Source organism: Cyprinus carpio, chromosome B9, assembly GCF_018340385.1.
Source record: "Cyprinus carpio isolate SPL01 chromosome B9, ASM1834038v1, whole genome shotgun sequence".
NCBI lineage: Eukaryota > Metazoa > Chordata > Actinopteri > Cypriniformes > Cyprinidae > Cyprinus > Cyprinus carpio.
In genome coordinates, this window is record NC_056605.1 from 9,038,175 (window position 1) to 9,058,080 (window position 19,906).

The 19,906-nt window shown below is 36.0% G+C and overlaps 1 protein-coding gene and 1 pseudogene across 1 annotated transcript in view; both read right to left on the reverse strand.

Annotated features, from left to right (window-relative positions):
- The window catches only part of LOC109105473 (unconventional myosin-XVI-like), a 736,220-nt gene that overhangs the window by 227,019 nt on the left and 489,295 nt on the right, over positions 1-19,906 (reverse strand).
- LOC109075793 overlaps positions 6,986-19,906 on the reverse strand; it is a 124,216-nt pseudogene continuing 111,295 nt past the window's right edge.

The following is a 19,906-nucleotide window of genomic DNA, read 5'->3' on the forward strand; positions in this document are numbered from 1 at the left end:
TGCAAACTGCTAACACAGCGGCTAGCCATGTCCACCACACATCTGCTCATCTGATACAAAACTACTCACATCTATCGCATTCTTCAGCGTCACATCTTCAGAGAGCTGAGCTTACGAGCAGGTGAAGAGGTCATCTATAAGAACATCCCCTGAAATATCAGCTGATCCACTGTGGCTAGCAGCAAATCTCTAGCCAGACTGCTGCTGTACCACTGGGGTCGCCTCTAGAAGTTCCGGGCGGAAACAGCGGAACCTTCTGCTGACGGTCAACACGTAAACATTGCTGCGAGATCAACGTCCGTGTTGTAAAACGGGGTTATCTTGTTATTGTTACAATATGTATCCAATAACCTTGCTATTTACAAATCGTATACATTTAATGCATTTAAACACACACGCGACACCTTGCGGAAATTAAAATCTGTTCAACTTGCCCCCTATTTTATGAAAAATACCTTTCAGTAGGCAATCCTTCTGTGTAGGTGACTCATCTGTGAATGTTAGTCTGTTTGTGTTTACTTATTTAAAAAAAGCAAAAAAGCATGATGATATTAGATGGGTGGTTTATTTTGGGAACAAAAAATAAATAAAATAAAATAAACCAATTAATTTAGGAGTGAATTGAGGTGATGATTTAAAGGTGTTACAATTAAGAGATCATATACAACTAGTGTATGTGTGACCCTGGACCACAAAACCAATCATAAGGGTCAATTTTTTGAAATAGAAATGTATACATCACATAAAAGCTGAATAGATAAGCTTTCTATTGATGTATGTTTTTAATGATATGACAATATTTGGCCGAGATACAACTATTTTGAAAAATCTGTAATCTGAGGGTGCAAAAACAACTCTTAGCCTTGAGAAAATCGCATTTAAAAAGTTGTCCAAATTAATCTCCTTAGCAATGCATATTACTAATCACAAATTAACGTTTTGAATATATTTTAGTGGTAGGAAATTTACAAAATATCTTTATTTATAATATCTTTACTTTACTTTTTTTTTGGCATAAAATAAAATCGATAATTTGTTTACCCATACAATGTATTGTTGGCTATTGCTACCCACATATAACCATGACTATTTGTGATTTAAACTTATGTGGTCCAGGGTCACATATCTTCTGAAAAAATACTTAAATAAACAAACAACCCCTAAACCAACAATTTAAATAACAAGCGTTTTGAACATTTTTAATATTTCGAATGCTTTTTGTACATTTCACTGGTAATAATAAAACTAAAACCCAATACCACTTTTTTTTTTTTATAATAATATGTATTATTATTATTATCATATGGCACTCAAAGGTCATCTGCAGGCCCTGGTTTTGGGCCAATCATAGCGTTATCTACTGGAGTTAGTGCTCGGAGAGAACCTCCATGTCACACAAACATATGACCAGAACTTGCTGTTAATCTCTTGCATAAGAAAAGCGTGTGGTCTCTTCTGCTGAACTGACATAATTTAATTGTTGTTGGACTAATGGTGTTGGTTCCTTGATCAGACCAGACAAGGTTTCAATGATGGTCTCATTTGTTGTTTGTAACAAACTTCCTTAGTCTCCCCACCCCCATAAATATAATAGATGTATTATATAATAGATAAATATAAACACCCCATAAATATAACAGATGTATATATTTCCTGATATGTATTTCAGCTGGTAACTCACTGTTATATATATAGTATATATACTATATTATATATAATATATATTATATATATATATATATATATATATTTGTAAACTATAATCTATAGATAGAGTATACAGTATACAGTAGCGTTCATTTTATAAAATGCATTAACCATTCAATTATTTTTTCATTTGATTTTCATAATTTGCATGATTATTTTTCCTCATGCACAATCACAATGGAATAGTCAAAGTGATTATTTGAATACACAAATAACACAAGTTCATGGACATCTGTGATATAAGTTTAACGTAAGCTTTGCATGAATGCTCAGTTCATTTTTTAAGAGAGACTGGAGACACTGACTAACTGTTAGCACTGGTACTGCATTGAAGAAAATCTTGTCTTGTGTTAAGTCTTTTTCAAAAACTGCCCAGTCTTGGATATTTGCTATAATAATTTTAGGGGAAATCTATGTATAACCTTTGAGGTCCACTTCTGTGTCAGCTTATAGGACTGTTTGGCTTTTACTTTTGTCCTTTCATCAATGACTGCTCTTGTTGTTACTTCTGTTAACCCTCAGTGCGTCACGTCCGGTGTGATCAGGTTTAACCTGTAAAACCTGTATAACGAAATAGGTCACTTCAGAACAGATAAAAACATGCATACTCACCGAAGACGTCTTGTATTATCCCTTAATCACAAGAAAACAGGCCATGAACCACATGTTCCTATCTTTCCTCTGAGTCAGGTTTAACAACTACCTGTTTCGAATTCACAGCCGATTTTATGTATTATGATTCTGAAGACATTGTTTTTATGCGTATATCTCGATTTCCACTTTTTACAGATTGTAGGCTTAATTGTACCATTGAATTATGGCTTTTTGTCATAAAACTAAAACATAATTAAAAAAAATAAATAAATCATTCTTTATTTTGTGGAAGAAAAAAAATGTATGTGGTTTGGAAAGCTTTGATATTCGAACTCAGTGCCGTGCTGTGTTATGTGTAAAATCTTATCATTAGATTATGTCAAAATACAGTTGTAGTATTTTATACAGTATCTATGACACCCAAAACCTATATTTCACACAAAACAATGGTTTGGTAACCTCTTTTGACCTTAAAAGACAATTTATCAAATTGACAAACACACTCCAATGAGCAGCATCCAGACACCAAATGAACAGACATATATTTGTTATTTCATCAGAACACAGCACTTTAATCATTTAGCAGTATAATCATACCTTCGAAAAGATCATTACTTGTGAGATTGTTTTATAAATTATTTCATCAAGGTTTGCTTTGTCAAAAAAATTAAATAGGTTACCGAACTAAATTCATCTATAATATTACAATATACCGGTAGTATATAATATTATTATTATTTTTTTTTCAATAGTCATAGTCATAATATTATCTCTATAATGCCTTTAAACCTTTATCTTTTTTCCTTAAAGTCATTGCTTTGGGGGGGGGGGGGGGCATACCATCACACACACAGCATCACAGCCTGCAGGTGCCCGAGGTTGTGACCAAAGGACAGTTTCATGTGAAAGAAAACCACTCCGCTCTCAGTATCCATCCCAGCACAAACCACCCAATGATCTCTGACACTTACAAAAGAGGATTAAAAAAGGACACCAACTCAGAACACAAGGAAACCTCCAAAATCAAACAGAGACAACAAATTTGTTTAGCATTCTCGTAACGTATTTACAACAGAAAAACAACTGAGGTCAAGGCTGGCATAGGTCCCACAGGAGTTCAGAAAAGAAAGTATTTCTGCTTGCTAAGTGATTACGCAAGTGTGGCATCTACTAACATACACAACTTGGAAATGACCATAAAACATTGTGCAAGCATAAAATACATCTTATAGTAGGTTTGGTGGTGTTTTAGCGATATTAGCAGTTATCTGTTACATTCAATCTCGTTGGGTCGCTGAGATACAAACTGTAGGTGTGAGTGAATCCCAACACACACAGATAAACATGTTATAAACGTGACAAATCGAGCAAAACCACATGCCGCTCTCATTTAAGGAATATGTTTTAGTCAACACTTTGCTGTGTATGGCGTTGTTTGAAGTACATTTGGTGCACCGATTCAACATGTTGCACTTAGACCAAATATTTACTAGGCAAACCGAATGATTATAATTTTTTTTACATTGAGATGTTGCAACTGACGGATCTCGAATCCTTCCTGACCGTTGTATGAGCATTGCCAAGTGTATATATATACAATGGATTCCCGAGTGAACAAGCATGCATGTGTGTGTATTAGGGTGTGTTTTGCATGCTTGTCTTGCCTGTAACAAACATCCAGAACTTCAAAACGCAAATGAATAATAGTGCTACGCCACTGTCCATTAGTCCACCTATCTCTAACTCATCTCTTCCTTCACCGTCAGGCCCATCTGGAGAGGCCGAATTAGTTTTGTTTGGAGATGAACCGAGGGAATCATTTCTGATCCTTCTGCTGTTCCAGAGCAGGTGGTCCCAGCTGACTGTCCAGGGTTTTAAAAACTAACTCATAAGCTCTTGAGAGGGTATATTGTATCTCTCAATGCTTTCCTCTAATTATTCATTAGCGAAGTCCTCAGCACAGCAAGCCAGACTGCCCTTAATACATCTTCAATGGGTCTGTTGTGCCTTCTCATATTGGTCAAATTTTCCTGGTCGGCGATCATCATAAGCGTGGCATAGCACTGTGAACATATAGCAACACTAGTTATGGTGTTGTCTTGTAAACAATACTGGTTTAATAGAAAATAGATTAATGTATTAATAGCAAACAGGAGAAATGACAAGATTGGCCTAAAAGGCAACAAGTTAGAGCTGTATGGGTAAGGATATTAAAAGTCATTATAATCAGATATGTTTTCTAAAACTCAGCTTGACCACATTCACAAACCCTGAACAGCCAAGAATTAGTTGAAAATTCTAAAATTTAAAAACAGTGGAATAAAAGGAGCTTCTCTCCCAGCATTTGACCGTTCAAGGTAAATGCTTTTTTTTTTTTTTGTATCAGCTGACTGAACTGCATTTAGCAGTCTATTTCCGAAACAAAAAAATCACTTTGTGCTTCTGACACCTAAAAAAAGTCGCCCGCTATGTTAGTTTAAAAAAGCAAAAGGGCAAACGGATGAGTTGTTCTCTTAAATGCCAAGTAATTAAATTTGCCTCAGAATCAGTATTCAGTGTTAAATGGTATTGCAGGTGATGGTACTACATAAGAGGAAAATCAGCTTTTTTAAATGTAGACTAAAGGTGCGGTCCACATTAGCAAAACTTTAAGCAAACTTCCAAACTAGCGCAGCTTAATATTTGCTAAATGCGATGAATTTGCATGTTCAGAGTTACAAAAAAAAAATCTGAATCTGATGTGAAATTTGCAATTCATTTAGACGTTCAAAGTTTAAGAAATCTAAAACACAATGCAAAAATCACTACAAATTAAGTTTGATCAAACCTGCAATTTGATTGCAAGTTTGGCATGAGGAAAAATGTTCCCTTCATGCAAAATTCCAGATTTTGGCGCTACTGACTACAAAGAATTTTACCGTACAAAGTACATGTGACCGCACTTCAACACAGACAATCTTACAGATATGTACAGGGAGGGAATAAAATGCATATATGAAATTAGTTATGCACCATTTTATTCCTCATGGCATGCCTTATGTTAGCCTGCTTTACACCAATGAAATATGGCTACCAAAACCATTTATTTTTCTTTTTTAGGTACATACCTACTTAGGCCTTAAAGCTACTGTGACGGATATATTACATACAGTGTGTATGTGTATCTAACACATTAAACGACTGTTAAGTCATCCTATGCGATGGAAACATAGGTGTGAGCGGCCTGCTATTTCAACAGGTTCACAACTGAGGCTGTCTAGAGAACTTCGTTAACCTCAAGGCTTTCGTTTTGTGTTTTGTGTCACAGTGACACATCCTCATTAGAGCATACCTGTAGAAAAAAAAAACTTTAAATAATATTATCAGCCCTTAACTTAGCCTCTCCTCCACACCAGAAGAACCCGATTCCTTAGCCCAGCCACCTGGAGATGTTACTTGTCATTCTTCTATCTGTAGCTTCGAGATCGGGCTCTTAAAATTTGTGTTTCGACATGCCTAATCTCAAGGTTTGCAACAAATTAACATTGTTTTCACTGAGTTATTCATGCCACGTGAATCTCTACAGGCAGGAGTGTTTTGAATACGTTGTGGATGATGGGTAAGAGCCCTTTACTGGAATAAAGAACCGATGGATCCTCTCTGTGCGATTGGGGTAATTTGTCCTCCTAAGCTCTGATTGGCTGGGTTCTTGCTGCCAAATAGCAATTTGGATGGTACTCAGATTAATGAGCTCTTCTTCGTTTTCAGATCTTTTGGGTTTATTTCTTTTAAACCGTTTCTCGAGACTTTGTCTCTAACAGGCAATTACAGAATATAGGTGTAGAGAATTATAATATCTTACTATAACTATATAAAACAACGAATGGTGCTAAAAACAGATTTGTGGACGTCTTTTTGGCAGATTGAGGGAACAAACAGAAGTCTGGATACCTAGACCTTTCAGCTCCAGCGCTTAAGCAATAAGCCGACATTTAATGTACCCAGACCTCCAAAGCTACTGACCTGACCTCACAGGAAATGACATCATACCAACAACAGAAAATCAGGCTACTTTAATAAGGTTACAGGACTTAACGGGCGAATCTGAGTTTTGTTTGGTGGTGTCTTGGTATATGTCTAGGCCAGATTTGTGTCAGTGATAAACTACAAAGAACCCTCGTGGATGATCAGAGCAGCATTCAGAGAGTTTGTGATTCACGAAAAGAAACGAGAATAACATCTAAGTGGACACACGGATGCAGCACAGGCACACATGCACACGCACCCGTCCATTCGCTTACATACACACGCGCTCAGTCTTGAATATTCACTCGGATACTGTACATTAAACTCATCCGACTCTTCCAATCCTGCCTGCCAACAAAGACCCAAATGAAAAAGAAAAAAAAAGAAATGTGAGTTAGATCCTGTAGTTCATCTAGTGCAACCGAAATCCAAAACATAGGACACAGTGAAAAAAACATGGTGCGAGAGAAACTCCGCCCCCTAAAAGCCTCTTGTCAAACAAAGGCTACGGTGTTGTCCCTTGTTCTTGTTGCTTGATTGGATTCGTCCAGTGTTGTGTTTAGCTTTGGTCAGTTTGCTTGGTTTGTTTTGGGATTGCATGTCCACGTCTCTGTAACCAGAGGTTCCAGCAAGTTACCTACGGTCCGTCACGTCACTGTTTACCGGATTGGCTATTCCGTCATTCCTCGTTGGAGGAGCTGGAGGTGAGGTTGAACCCGTGGGATTTGTGGGATGCTGTGAGAGTGGCACACAGTATGAAGGAGACGAGACCAGCAGGGCAAGTTTGAGTCCTGCTGTTGGCACCATTCTAGAGGCGCTGACGAGGTCAGGGATGTCCCCCGTGCTGACACGACGGTTCTGTGAGTTCTTTTGAGAGTGCCTTGGAGCTGTTGTCCTCCCTGCTGTCCCATCGGACATCGCAGCACTCTGTCTCTGCGTCTGAGGGCGGGGGTTGTCCTCTTTGGAGCCCTGGGCCAGCAAAAGACACAGGTTAAGGGCGATGATATATGTTGACCATTAAGGTAAAAAAAATATTTTCAAAATTGAATTCTTGTAGAATGTACTTTTTGTTCATGTGCTTGTCGTATTATTTGGATTATTTATTTATTTATTTATTTGCAATTTTTTTTGATTGATTTTTAAATAATGTGAAGTGGTGTGACCATCAAGGTTTTAAATCTATTTTTTTTTTTTTTTTGTTCACATTCATGAATTGTTGTGTTTGTCGTAATTGTTGAGTGTACACATCTTAAATTATTATTTTTAGGAAAAAAAAAAGTAAATCTTTTTCAAGGTAATTTTTCTTTAAGACATCATGAATTATCAATTGTGAGTGAAATCATCTTATTGATTGTTTTAATAATAACAAAAATGTAATATTGTTCATGTAAAAAAATTATACTCTCAAATCATGAATTCTTAATTGTGAGTGTACAAATATTAATGATTAATTTAGGAAATAAGTTTTGTAATTATTCTTAAATTTATTTTTACAAATTGCTAATTTTTAAATATGCAAATGTTTTTTTTTGTTTTTTTTTTTACAAAATTTTCTCACAAATCATAATTACTAATTGTGGCGTTCCCATATTAGTGTATGATTTTGTAAAAATTGTTTAAATCTAATTTTCAATGTAAAAGTGGTGTTTTTCATGATTTTATTAATGTAAACATATTATTAAGTGTTTGAGGGATCTCACGACATTGGCATTTTATATTCTGAACTAACCTTATCTTGTCATCAAAAGGTCAAATTATCTTGATATTTTATGAGAGCATATTCACTGATCTTGACACACAGTCGTGAGGGTCTGCAGGGCTTCTCTTTTAATATAATACTCATGCTGGTTGCACCGTATGACACTTTAAAACAGTCTGAACATAACTTGGTTTGGTCATAGAAGGTCAAATTATTCTTTTTTGATATTTTAAGAGACTTGTTGATCTTGACACATCAGGCAGGGGTCCCCTCGATGGGTATTATTGCTTATGTTTTTTGATTACTCTCTTATACTCTGCATGCTGGTGTAACTTGTTGATCAATATTAAAGGGGATAGTATAACTCAAATTTAAAACTCATCCATCATTTGCGCACCGCCACCCCTGTCAGTCCAAACCCATTTGACTTTCATCCTTCTGTGTAACATAAAGAAGGATTCTAAAGAAATGTTGGTAACCAACAGTTTCCAGTCTCCATTGACTTCCAATTCACTGGGAACCACAACTGACTAATTAGAAGAAAGAAACTCATACAGGTTTTTGAAACTACTTGAGGGTGAGTAATAATGACAAGGAGTGGAACTATCACTTTCATAGCATGATATCAATTTTTGTTAAAAGATAAGGATAGATAGATAGATAATAGATAGATAGATAGATAGATAGATAGATAGATAGATAGAGTAGATCGATAAAAGTAGATAGATAAATAGATAGATAGATAGATAGATAGATGATAGAATGAGGATAATAGATAGATAATAGAAGATAGATAGATAGATATGGTCCAATATATTAATTACTTTTCCACGCTGCCCTTGCCAAACATAATCATTGATGACAGGTGTTTTATGGTCATGTTTGTGATGATGAATGGAGGCATTATGGTGGTGTAAAGTTTAGCACTGCGAGACCAGTCAGTGTAAAGTGGGGATACTTAAGAGCAATTAAAGGGCAGGTAATTACAGTGTGCCCACTCAGCCAGTCTGTGCTCCTTCTGCTCTCACATTCCCCATTTATCATCAGTCGTCTCATTATAGCACAAGCCTGCAGGCCATTGGAGGCCAAAGCACTCATTCACATGCACCACTCAGCACGCACCCTCTGAGATTAGGAGAGGATCATATCCTTACAAACACTGTTCAGGGCATTTGATACACAGCCCTATTTTTAAACATGCAGATCAGAGAAATCTATTTCATGCCCTTTGTATCATACTCATGATCGGCATAATTATACAAGTCAAATGGAGGATAATTTAAAGATAAGTATTTATAAATCCAATAGTCAACTCAAATTTTGTGCAAATAGGATATGATCATTATCATCCAATGAAAGTGTAAAAGCACAAAAGAAGAGGAGGAATTGTACTTCTTGTTTTTCGCCATAAGTGAGGTCAACAGAGACCAAGTGTTAAAAAAAAAAAAAAAAATCAGCAATACCAATGGAAAATACTGCCTACTCAGGAAATAAATGGTCCAAATCCAATGTTTGCATAACATCCTGTCTACTGTGATGCCTTCATTTGGTTGCATCCTTCGCTGTCTATGACACCCCACAGTTCTGTATGTGTGTTTGGGTGGTTAGTAAAAAAGATAAAAAATGTAATTTTGTCTCTATTTTCTTAAATTTATGACTCAGGTTTTACTAAAAAATAAGCATTGTAGTCATTTATATGTCTTTAAATTTCATTTGAATTTGTTCTATTCCATCAGATGTGACATTTTGGTGTTGTGTAAGCTGGTCTGAAATCAGTTTTCTTAAAAGGTGACCTCATTTCAAAACACTGTCTACCTCAATGATAATGAAAAATGTCTTGCTGATATTGCTTTACTCGCCTCCTCTTTCATAGGAATGTGTGTAATGTACATAAATGTATACATGTGCTTAGATGTGTGTATATATAACATACATGAGTATATAAACATTTCTAATTATTATTATTATTTTTTTTTATTATTGTTAGTATTTAATTTAATAGTATTTAATGGATGACTAAATGGACAAATAAGCCATAAAAAAAAAAAAAAAATCAGCCACTTGCTAAGGCAACATTTCTCATTTTCGTTTGGTTTAAGTTGAAATATTCAAACAAACTTTAAAACGGAAAACTAACAAATATTATGATATATCAGTGATACAAAACTACACTGGTATGCAGTGTTTGAATATATATGTTTACAAAAAAAAACATATTTCTTGTTATTTTTTCTCTAATTGTTTAATTTAAGATTTTATTTTATTCTATATATTTTTAGTACATTTTATAAGGACTCGCTTTTGAAAATACACTATAAAGCCAGGTAAAACCTTTTAGAAATACTTCATAACATAACATAACATAAAAAAAATAATAAATAAATAAATGGTGATTTGTTTATATGAGAATTAATTTATTAACTGACTAGGCAGTGGAGCAGTTGCCATTGGTTTCAGTCACAGCTAATGATTCAGTCCTCTCAAGAATAGGAAACCACTGGTGATTTGTTTATATGAGAAAAGGTCAAAGTGCCCACCTGTGCATATAAAACTGGGGCTTCCTCCATAGATGAGCTCATCATTGTCAGGCAATATGAAGGGACACCTCTTCTGGACCTCCAGGCAGTACTTCCTGCAGGGGATACTGTTGCTGCAGTGCATCTGTGTAGTGTGTGGAAGAACTGGGCACAAAGCCAGTGTTTTGTAGACAGTCTGTGCAGAGAGAAAAGTACAGAAAGAGAGCTGTTAGTGCTTTAGTCTGGGTGTCCATTGCAATTGATTACATCATCAGTACTGCGGTAACAGTCATTGCTTAAGCTCTCCCACCTATGTATCTTGGCAACGTTGCAGCCTTCTTCCTCTTCATATTTTTTCTGTCACTCAGTCAAATGTTTGTTTTATGTTACATTAAGTATATTTTTTGTACACACCAACACCAAGTAGCCAATACCACTGTCTATCAGTAATAATAGGTTGAAAAAAAATATTTAAACAATGCTATCCACAATGCTTTTTTAATATAATAATATACTCTTACTAGACTATATGTCAAGAACTGCCTCACTAGATAGATAGATAGATAGATAGATAGATAGATAGATAGATAGATAGATAGATAACATTGCTAATTTATCATGTCACAAACCCGGTAAGTAACTCATTGTAGTCCCTAAGAGCTGTTTTTGTAGGCATTAAACTGACAGAATTTTAAAAGACGATATCTCCATTTACACTGAACTTTCAGTGCCGCAACTTTGCAGATATTGTTTATGCTCAAACAGCAGCATTTCAAACTAACTAACGTTAAAAAAATTGAAATCACAATGAACCACCCCTTCAATTTCCAGATGTTTAATTAAATCAAAGGTTCCATCTTTGCATATAAGTACTCTTCAAAAATGGCGTTTTTATTCTTATAGCAAACTAAAAGTCATACTGTAGAATTAAATTTATGTATATATACACACACACACACACACATACACACTACTGCACAGGCACAATCATATCTATATATATATACATTGTATATGCTCAAGAACATGATTTAAGTTTACATGTGGTTAGAAGCATAGTTTGTGGTTAGTAATTACACATAATTTGCTATTCTGTTTCTGTTATTTTAAACTTTTTTCAAGGGAAGACCAGAATTGTTGAAATATGTTGCTAACAATAAAACCTGCATTCCATAGTTGGCTAACAATGCTTTTGGGAAATGCCTGACCGAAGCAACACTGGGTTTGCCAATATTGTGAGTTTGGGGCAGGACTATTTGCTTCTTGACCAATGGAAGACTTGGATGTTTGAAAACATTATTTTTGTACGAGTTTGTTCAGTGACATTAGCAGAGAAATTTCAGCTTTACATTAAAACATTACTGAGAAGTAAACAAAATATTCCATCCCCCCCCCGGGCTGATGTAGAGCTCTTTTGTAGAAGGTGTGCAACAGGCTCTCTGTTTGTGGCCCCCATTATACATTTGAAGCAGCACAGCAGGAATTAAATTGGATAAATAACCATGTAAACAAGCAGTTTTTTTTTGTTTAAACACCAAAACTTCCACTTTTTTTTCTCACTGACTAACATAATTGTGCACAGTCAAACAAGAGGAAGTAAAACATCAAACCAAAACCATTTGCTTTTCAAGGAACAGTTTCCTTAATGTAGTCAAGTCACCTTTATTTATATAGCGCTTAAAACCAAACAGATTGTGTCAAAGCAACTGAACAACATTAACAGCGTGTCAATAATGTAAAATGAGAGTTAAAGGCAGTTCATCATTGAATTCAGTGATGTCATCATGCAGCTCAGTTCAGTTTAAATAGTATCTGTGCAATCATTTGCAATCAAGTCAACGATATTGCTAGGAAATTATGTATGACATAATATCCTACCCCACTGTTAAAAGACTGAATGAATGGACCGTAATGCATTAATGTTGCTTCTATAAAAGACTGAGGAGAATCTCTGGCAAGTTTTCTCGAGCAGCCATTATTTACAGCTGAGCTAGCACATGACATATCCTCTCTCCCATCAGGAGCCTAATGGAATGATTCGGTATTCATTTTATTCAGAGAGAGAATGACAAAAACACAGCAAAAAATTCAATTCAAAACAAAACATAAACACCGTCTCTCCCACATCGCATATTAAAACTGTTCTCCGAACATGCAACGGACCTGTAGCTGCAATGCGTCGCTGTCAGCAGAAAGAAGAGCGCAGGCAGGTCCTCGACTCCATCTACAACAACAGCTCAGGCAATTATGAGTACAATGAATCACTGTCTTTGCCTTAAGCACAGCGCCTTGCCTGCACACAGCTGTACATCATGTCACAACGCCATCCCCAATGAAATATTTATGTGGCGTCACTCGAGTAAACTCTTTAAAAAGCACATTTCCTTCCTCAGCCTTGATCCTCTACCGCTTTGGTTCGCCTATAAGGGGCTTATTAGATTTGCAGAGAGCAAACCTCTCAGCAGGCGTTTGCTAATGCCTGTTTTCATATAATGAATCCCTCCTGAGACAGAGGTAAAGCAGGACGTTTGTGGTGGATGACAGATCACAGAGAGGGGGGTACTACTGCTGTCTCCTGTCTCCTCCCAGGCCATTTAAGACAGGCCTGATTGGCATGCAAGGCAAACAGCTTTTCTAAGGTGAAATAAGCTTTTGTAGGATTATCTGAGGACATTGTGATGATCTCAAGTCAGCATTAGATTTAAACCAATAGTAAACCTCAGTCAGGTTAGACACCATGTAGAATTTTAATGCAGATGAAAACAAGGCTGTGAGGGATAGACCTGCAGTCTTTAGAATGTCCTGAAAGACAATTCACCAGCTGAGAAAATTGGTCATGTTTCTTAAACAACAGTACAATCCATTAAACACACTGAATTTCTATCCCCTCAAAGCCTTGTTGTTATTCCTGTCCAAAAATTAAATATGGCGCTAAAAAAAAGCAGTGGACAACACTGTATTACACATCAAAGATGTCCATGCTGCATTAATATTACTATCGCAGAACCATACAGCATGTTTGATTATTAGCATAAAGTTTTTTACCCCCAAATACCATCCTTTTACCTAGTCTTCCGTTACTGAAAAACTGTTACTTTAATCAACTTGAACAAAACCAAAGAACATTACCAAGACCTTTGTCTCAAAAATATAGTCAATATGCTATATTATATAGTCAATATGCTATATTTTTAAAAAACAAACAAACAACAAAAAAATAATAAAACAATAAAATATTATTTAAAAAATTAGCGCAGAACCAACTTTGCATTGCTGTAAGGCCAGATCCGCTAAGGGTGTACAGTATTTATTCCTGTCTTATTTGGTTCAGCTGAGTCGAACTCAACTTTGTTTCCCCCCTTGGTGCAGATCTTTTGGGCAGGTGGTTTGTGAATACAACAATCGTACTCGGGTGCGGACCAAACAACCATACCGAGAGGGGGGGGGACCCAGCTGAAGAGGTGGGTCTTGGGTCCAGTTCCAAACAAAACTCTGGGTATGTTTGAATGGATGAACCAATGAACTGGATGACCTTAGCACATGTGTGTGATTTTGTTTACAATTTCTGGTTCACTTGCAAAAAGGGACAGTGTGAAACCGAACCAGACCAAAAAAAAAAAAAAAAAAAATTTCAAAAAAGAAAAAAAAAAAAAAAAAAAAAAAAAACAACAAAAAAAAGCTTAAAAAAAAAAAAAAAAAAAAAAAAAAAACATTGTATTTGGGTCCGGACCACAGCAAGTGAGCTAACAGACTTTCCTGGTGGCGAATACACCCTAAATTTCAATGTGCAATAGCTGAAATGCGCTTGTTAAAGGGGTCCTAAACTAAATCAAAATTCCCTTGATCTTCCCTTGATTCCCTTTTTCACACTTGGTACTATAAAAAAACTATCCTGTAAGTTTCAGAACTCAATTTTCTCGTTAGTCTAAGAACAGGTGTAGATATTGAAGCCAATCTGGCAAAACGACAGGTTGTGGAATGTGCCACTTTATGATGTCTTATGATTTGCGTTTTGTTTGGAATAGCGTTTTTGGCACCACCTTCATGAAAAAAAAAAAAAAAAAAATGTGCCTGCTGCTCCGAAGACAACAAAGATGCTCTGCAGTGCCAAAAACTGTGGAAAAAAAAAAAAAACAAGTCTGAATTGTCTGATTGGCCTTCCTTCTGATCCTAACATTAGGAAAGAGTGGAGAAGAACTTTATTTTTAATGAAAGTTTCCAGACACCGTCAGTAAGAAATGTAATTTGTACCACGGATTTGTTTACAAAAACAAGGCACTATTCAATGCAGAAGATTGAAACTAAAAGACTAGGGATTGCACGATTTACTACACAGAGCTGTTGTTCATTGACAAGCTTGTCGTCAGTGAACAATAATGGGTTCTGTGTAGTAAATTTGCTGCTCCATGTGTGAAAGCACGCACGTGTAGAGATTTTACCGTCGATTACAGAAAAACCGGCTTTACTGACGAGATGCGCATTAATGTCACAGTGTCTGGTTTGTGTATCCCCTGGGTGTCCGCTAGAGGTATCGTCAACCCCACTTTAGGAACTACATTTCCCACAAGCCTTGTCTTGGTCGTACTCATCACTGTTCATTGTATACAGCTGTTCCCACTTACATTTGTTTTGCATCTGTCTATAAATACCCTGTTTGTTCTGTCATTGTTATGGGAGTCCTTAGTTAGTTTACGTCGCTCTGTTTTTCGTGGTCCCTCACTGGTGTTCCTGTTTCTTGTTTTGGATTGCTTACCTGGATTTTGGGGGGGACCGTTGCCTGGCGAGGATATGATTCTGGATTACCCAAAAAATAACACTGCTTTTGGATCTACCTATTGTTGTGCGTGTCGTGACAGTTAAATATCGTGCCGATATTTATCGTGCATCCCTATAAAAAAGATGATGTTTTGTCCTGTCGGGGGGGGACTTATATTGGATCACAGCACCCGGCCATCTGTGAAGGGACGTGGGCTGTGTCAAAAAACATACCACAACTCTAGCCAATCATAGCAGTGGGAGTTTACTTCCAAGTCTACGATCTGACACGCGTTATTTCAACTACAGAGCATTCTGATGGTGATGGGGGTTTTAAAACAGGAGGCCGGGAAACAGGGACAGAAAATATTATTTCTCAATATATGTTTTTTATGTAAAAATCTTGATTACATTATAGGTGGACCCTCAGAAAACAGCACAAAATACTGTAATAAAAAAAGGCTGTTCATGGACCCCTTTAAGAAAAAGTTTTTTTTGGGAATTGCACCTTCTAGTGGTTTTAAAGGAAAAATAAAATGTGCCTTTTACCCCGGTGCTCCTTTAGAACCTGTCAATTACCCTATACTTTTTGTTATTTGTTTTGTATTGAATTATCCTATAGGTCTATTTTTATAATCACCACTTCTGGTCATTTTGGTCATTTTTATAATCACCATTTTCATCATAAAATGCTGTAATTTTTTACCAATGCTTTTTTACCAAGTTAATTGCGAACTCACATGAAATAGCAAATGTTTGCCAGAAGGTTTCCTTTACAATGACACTAGTCTTTAGTATTGAGTTACATATGCCTACTCAATTCACATCCTGCACAATGTCTGCTCCAATCTGTATTAGTATGCATACTCAATGATGAACGCTAGTGCATTGTTATAATGTAGCAGATAATACAATATAATCTTAATTCAATGCATTTCTTTTTTTCTTTTTTTTGGGTTTTATATATATATAAAACTCTTTACCAATTTTTAATAATTATTGGGGGGAAAAAAAATAATGTTTACTTATTTGAGGAATGCCCATTTTTTTTTTGAATTTTTAATTTGTTAATATTCATATTAACATTAAAATTCATTTGATGAATGAAGGAGAGTGAGTTCAGTTATACATTAGTTTTTGCTGGTGGTATCAAAATTGGTGACAATCCTGACAATCTTAGTGCTGAATGATGGGTGAAGTGTTGGTGACAGTGACCCCCAGGACAGTTTTGAGAGAAAAACAGTGGAAAGCAGTGCAGTACGATGATTGATAGCTTAAACACATACACCTCACCCCACAGTCACGCTCACTCTTAGGATGGGCACACACACATTCGCGCGTGCATGTGGAACACATGAGCAGGGCCCCTGGAGAGGCCATGAGCGTGGCGACTAATGCTTGGTGGGCATTTGGAGAGCCTGGCACATGGACGGACCCCCCGACCATCCGAGAAGCTCATTTTGGGGGGACATGGGGAGACATGGAGTGCTTAATTCCCAGATGCTTCTGTTTTGGCAGGCACACAACATGGGCCCTCAGCTATTTGCAGTGATAGACAGAGAGAAGATGACAGAGAGAGAGGAGAGGAGCTTATTTCTGGGCATTTTACACATATGGAGCCTTCAAAAACATGTGAATTGTCCAACATCCTTTCAATCTGTACTTTTAATGTTGTCAATCAACATCCCCCACTAAAAGGCGTTACATGCTAGTATTGGCCTTATCTGATCAATACATCCAAAACATCCCAACCCCACAAACACAGAGGGGATGGCGAGGTTCAGACATAAAAAGCTATGGCCCCCAAAAAAGTATTATATTATTTTGCATTATTTTAAGGAGATTTTTGTTCACAATGTAATTTATTCCTGTTATGCCAAAGCTTACATTTTCAGAAAGTTCATTATGATACAGTGTCACACAATCTTTCAGAAAATTCATGTGTAATATGCTGATTGTGCTATATAAATCCTTGGCAACATCTATAAATGTCTTTCCTAATACTTTTTCAATGCAATGCATTGTCTTGCTGAATAAACACGTATTAATTACAACAAAAATAAATAAATTTACATTTTATATTTGCATTTTTTCAATAACCATGACTGGCCCGTATGTTTTGTGTTCAGAAGAGTTTAGTGGTTAAATCCATTGTTTTTTTGCCTAAGCTAATGCAATACCCTGAAATTAGCATTAAATTTATACACGCTGTAGCAATTAAAAAATATTATGGTCAAAAGTGGGGTCCATTTACATGGATTACACTACTTTTTATCCATAAAAATTAATGAAAAGGAATATTTTTTTATAATCAGGGGGGACAATTTCTCTTATTTTTTGCATTGGACTGATCTTCCAAATTTTGCATGATAATTTGTTGAATGAGTTGAGGGTTTTCTATCAAAAAAAAGACTTTGGTTTTGTTGAGTATTTTAGAAATTATTATGAGTAAAAAAGATGAGAGAAACAAGGGATATAAGAGAGGAAACAAAAAGGGAAATTTTTTGAGTTCCAAAAAACCACCCCCCCCACCCCCACCCCAATTTTTACGGGTGGGGACCACCGTCATAACCAATAACCATTTGGTTGTGTAGAAAAACATTGGCAAAACCTCTCACAGGGCTGGTGAAATATTTATATTTGCAGCGTGGGTGTTGTGGCTGGCTGTCCAGGCGCCTCCATTAGAGTTATGTGATGAGGGTGAGTCCCTTTCAAGGGCTGAGTATAAATTGCAATTTAATCGCTGCCAAAAAACACAACCTGAGCGATGGGGGCGGTCCGCTCCATCGTGGGGGGGGGACGAAAAAACAGAACAAGTCTCTTGCGGAATGCTGCTGAAGGACATTGCCACTTAAAAGGAAAAAGCCATTTAGGTTTTCTAATAGGGTGGTTAAATCTACACCGCCCCGCCTTCTATAAACTTGGCACAGTTTGTGATCGCCTGAAATAGTTGCCTGCGACTTCATCACTGCTATCTGAATGGCTAATATATTTTTAAATGTGTTTCTTGTATTTTTAAAATGTTAATTCAGGTCAATAATCTGATGTCACCAGCCCCCAAGGGGGACATCATTTATCGGTAAACAGCATATATCTATGTAATCATTTTCTTCAATTCATTTCTGTCCATCCATCCATTTTTTTTTTTTATTTTTATTCATATGTGCTGCAGATGTGGCCCCAAGGGACGGAGGACAGCAGATGGGAGCTAGCATGCCTAGGTCAGTGAACCACTGCGGATTCCCTCAACTCAGCAGTATATCTTCTCAATTACACTTTTAAGATGTTATAATACTTGGGAGAGGAGCTAGAGGGGGGGAAAATCTGTTAGGAGTTCCCATCATTTAATGTCCACCCAAAAGTCTCAGGGAACCACCTGGGGAAGTAGGGCATTTGAAATATGCAATCTTTGTAACACCACAGGTCTTTGAGCCCAGGTTGTTTGAGCGCAAAGGCACCAAAGCCTAAAATGACATCTAATATGATTGATAAAATGATTTAGTTAACAGGCAGCCAAAATTTTTAATTTATGATGGGTACTGTAGGGCCTTAAGCTGCCAAAAAGCATTTTTTTTTGGGCCATCTTTCCAGGTTGTTTCTCCTATATCACATGTGCTGGAAAAAATGGGTGATTTCTGATTCTACTCCAAGTGACTCAAACCTCTTGATTTCTGAGAATCTCCAAAAAGGATTCAGATTTTGTTAAAACATATTCATTTGGCTAACTCTTTCAGAAGGTTACATCATTCTATAAATAGTAGGTGTGGAGACAGTGAGGGTGCCTTTTGTGTGTTATGAAATAGTTATTGAATCGTTAGTCACATCATTTATTCAAAAAATGTTGATCATGACTGGAAAAAAAAACAGTCTTAGCTTCCTTTTTAATAAAAACAATCCAGAGATCTTGAGACAATTTTAATGTTGTAAAAATTACCCACAGGTGGGGAATACGATAAAAAAAAAAATAAAACTAATAATAAATAAAAAATATAATAAATAATCAACATACAAGTACTATAACTTCCCCTTGATGATTAATCAGTGCATTTAGACAAGGGACACCGTTTCCTGAAATGTTATATATGTGAATATGCAAAATTTAATTATTTCTTATTTGAATATGCACTGATTTTGCATACATTCCAGAACATACATATGAACACTGGATAAAGCTCGATTTAATTTTTGTTGACATATTAGTTCATGGTTTTATAGATAAGGAGTTTGGATATCTATTTTTTATCACTCTGTAAATCAGAAAATTACTTTCTATGGCCCAAAGGGGGAAAAAAATTAAATCAATATATATATACAAAATAAATAAATAAATGTAAATACTATATATATATATATATATATATACTATATATATATACTATATATATATATATATATATATATATATAAATCATGTGCTGAATGACCTTAAGCAAAACCTTCATTTATATAATAACAACTAGAACGTTTGGTTGTGAAAGTGGAAAGTTGGCTAAATGAAAGGAAGATTTCTGACTTTGTGCATGAAAAAAAAAAATTTAATCAATCCCCATTTGAGAGGAAAAACGGTCTTTAAAGATTTTGTATTTGTAATTGAAATATACAGACACAAAAGAGATAAACTGAAATAAAA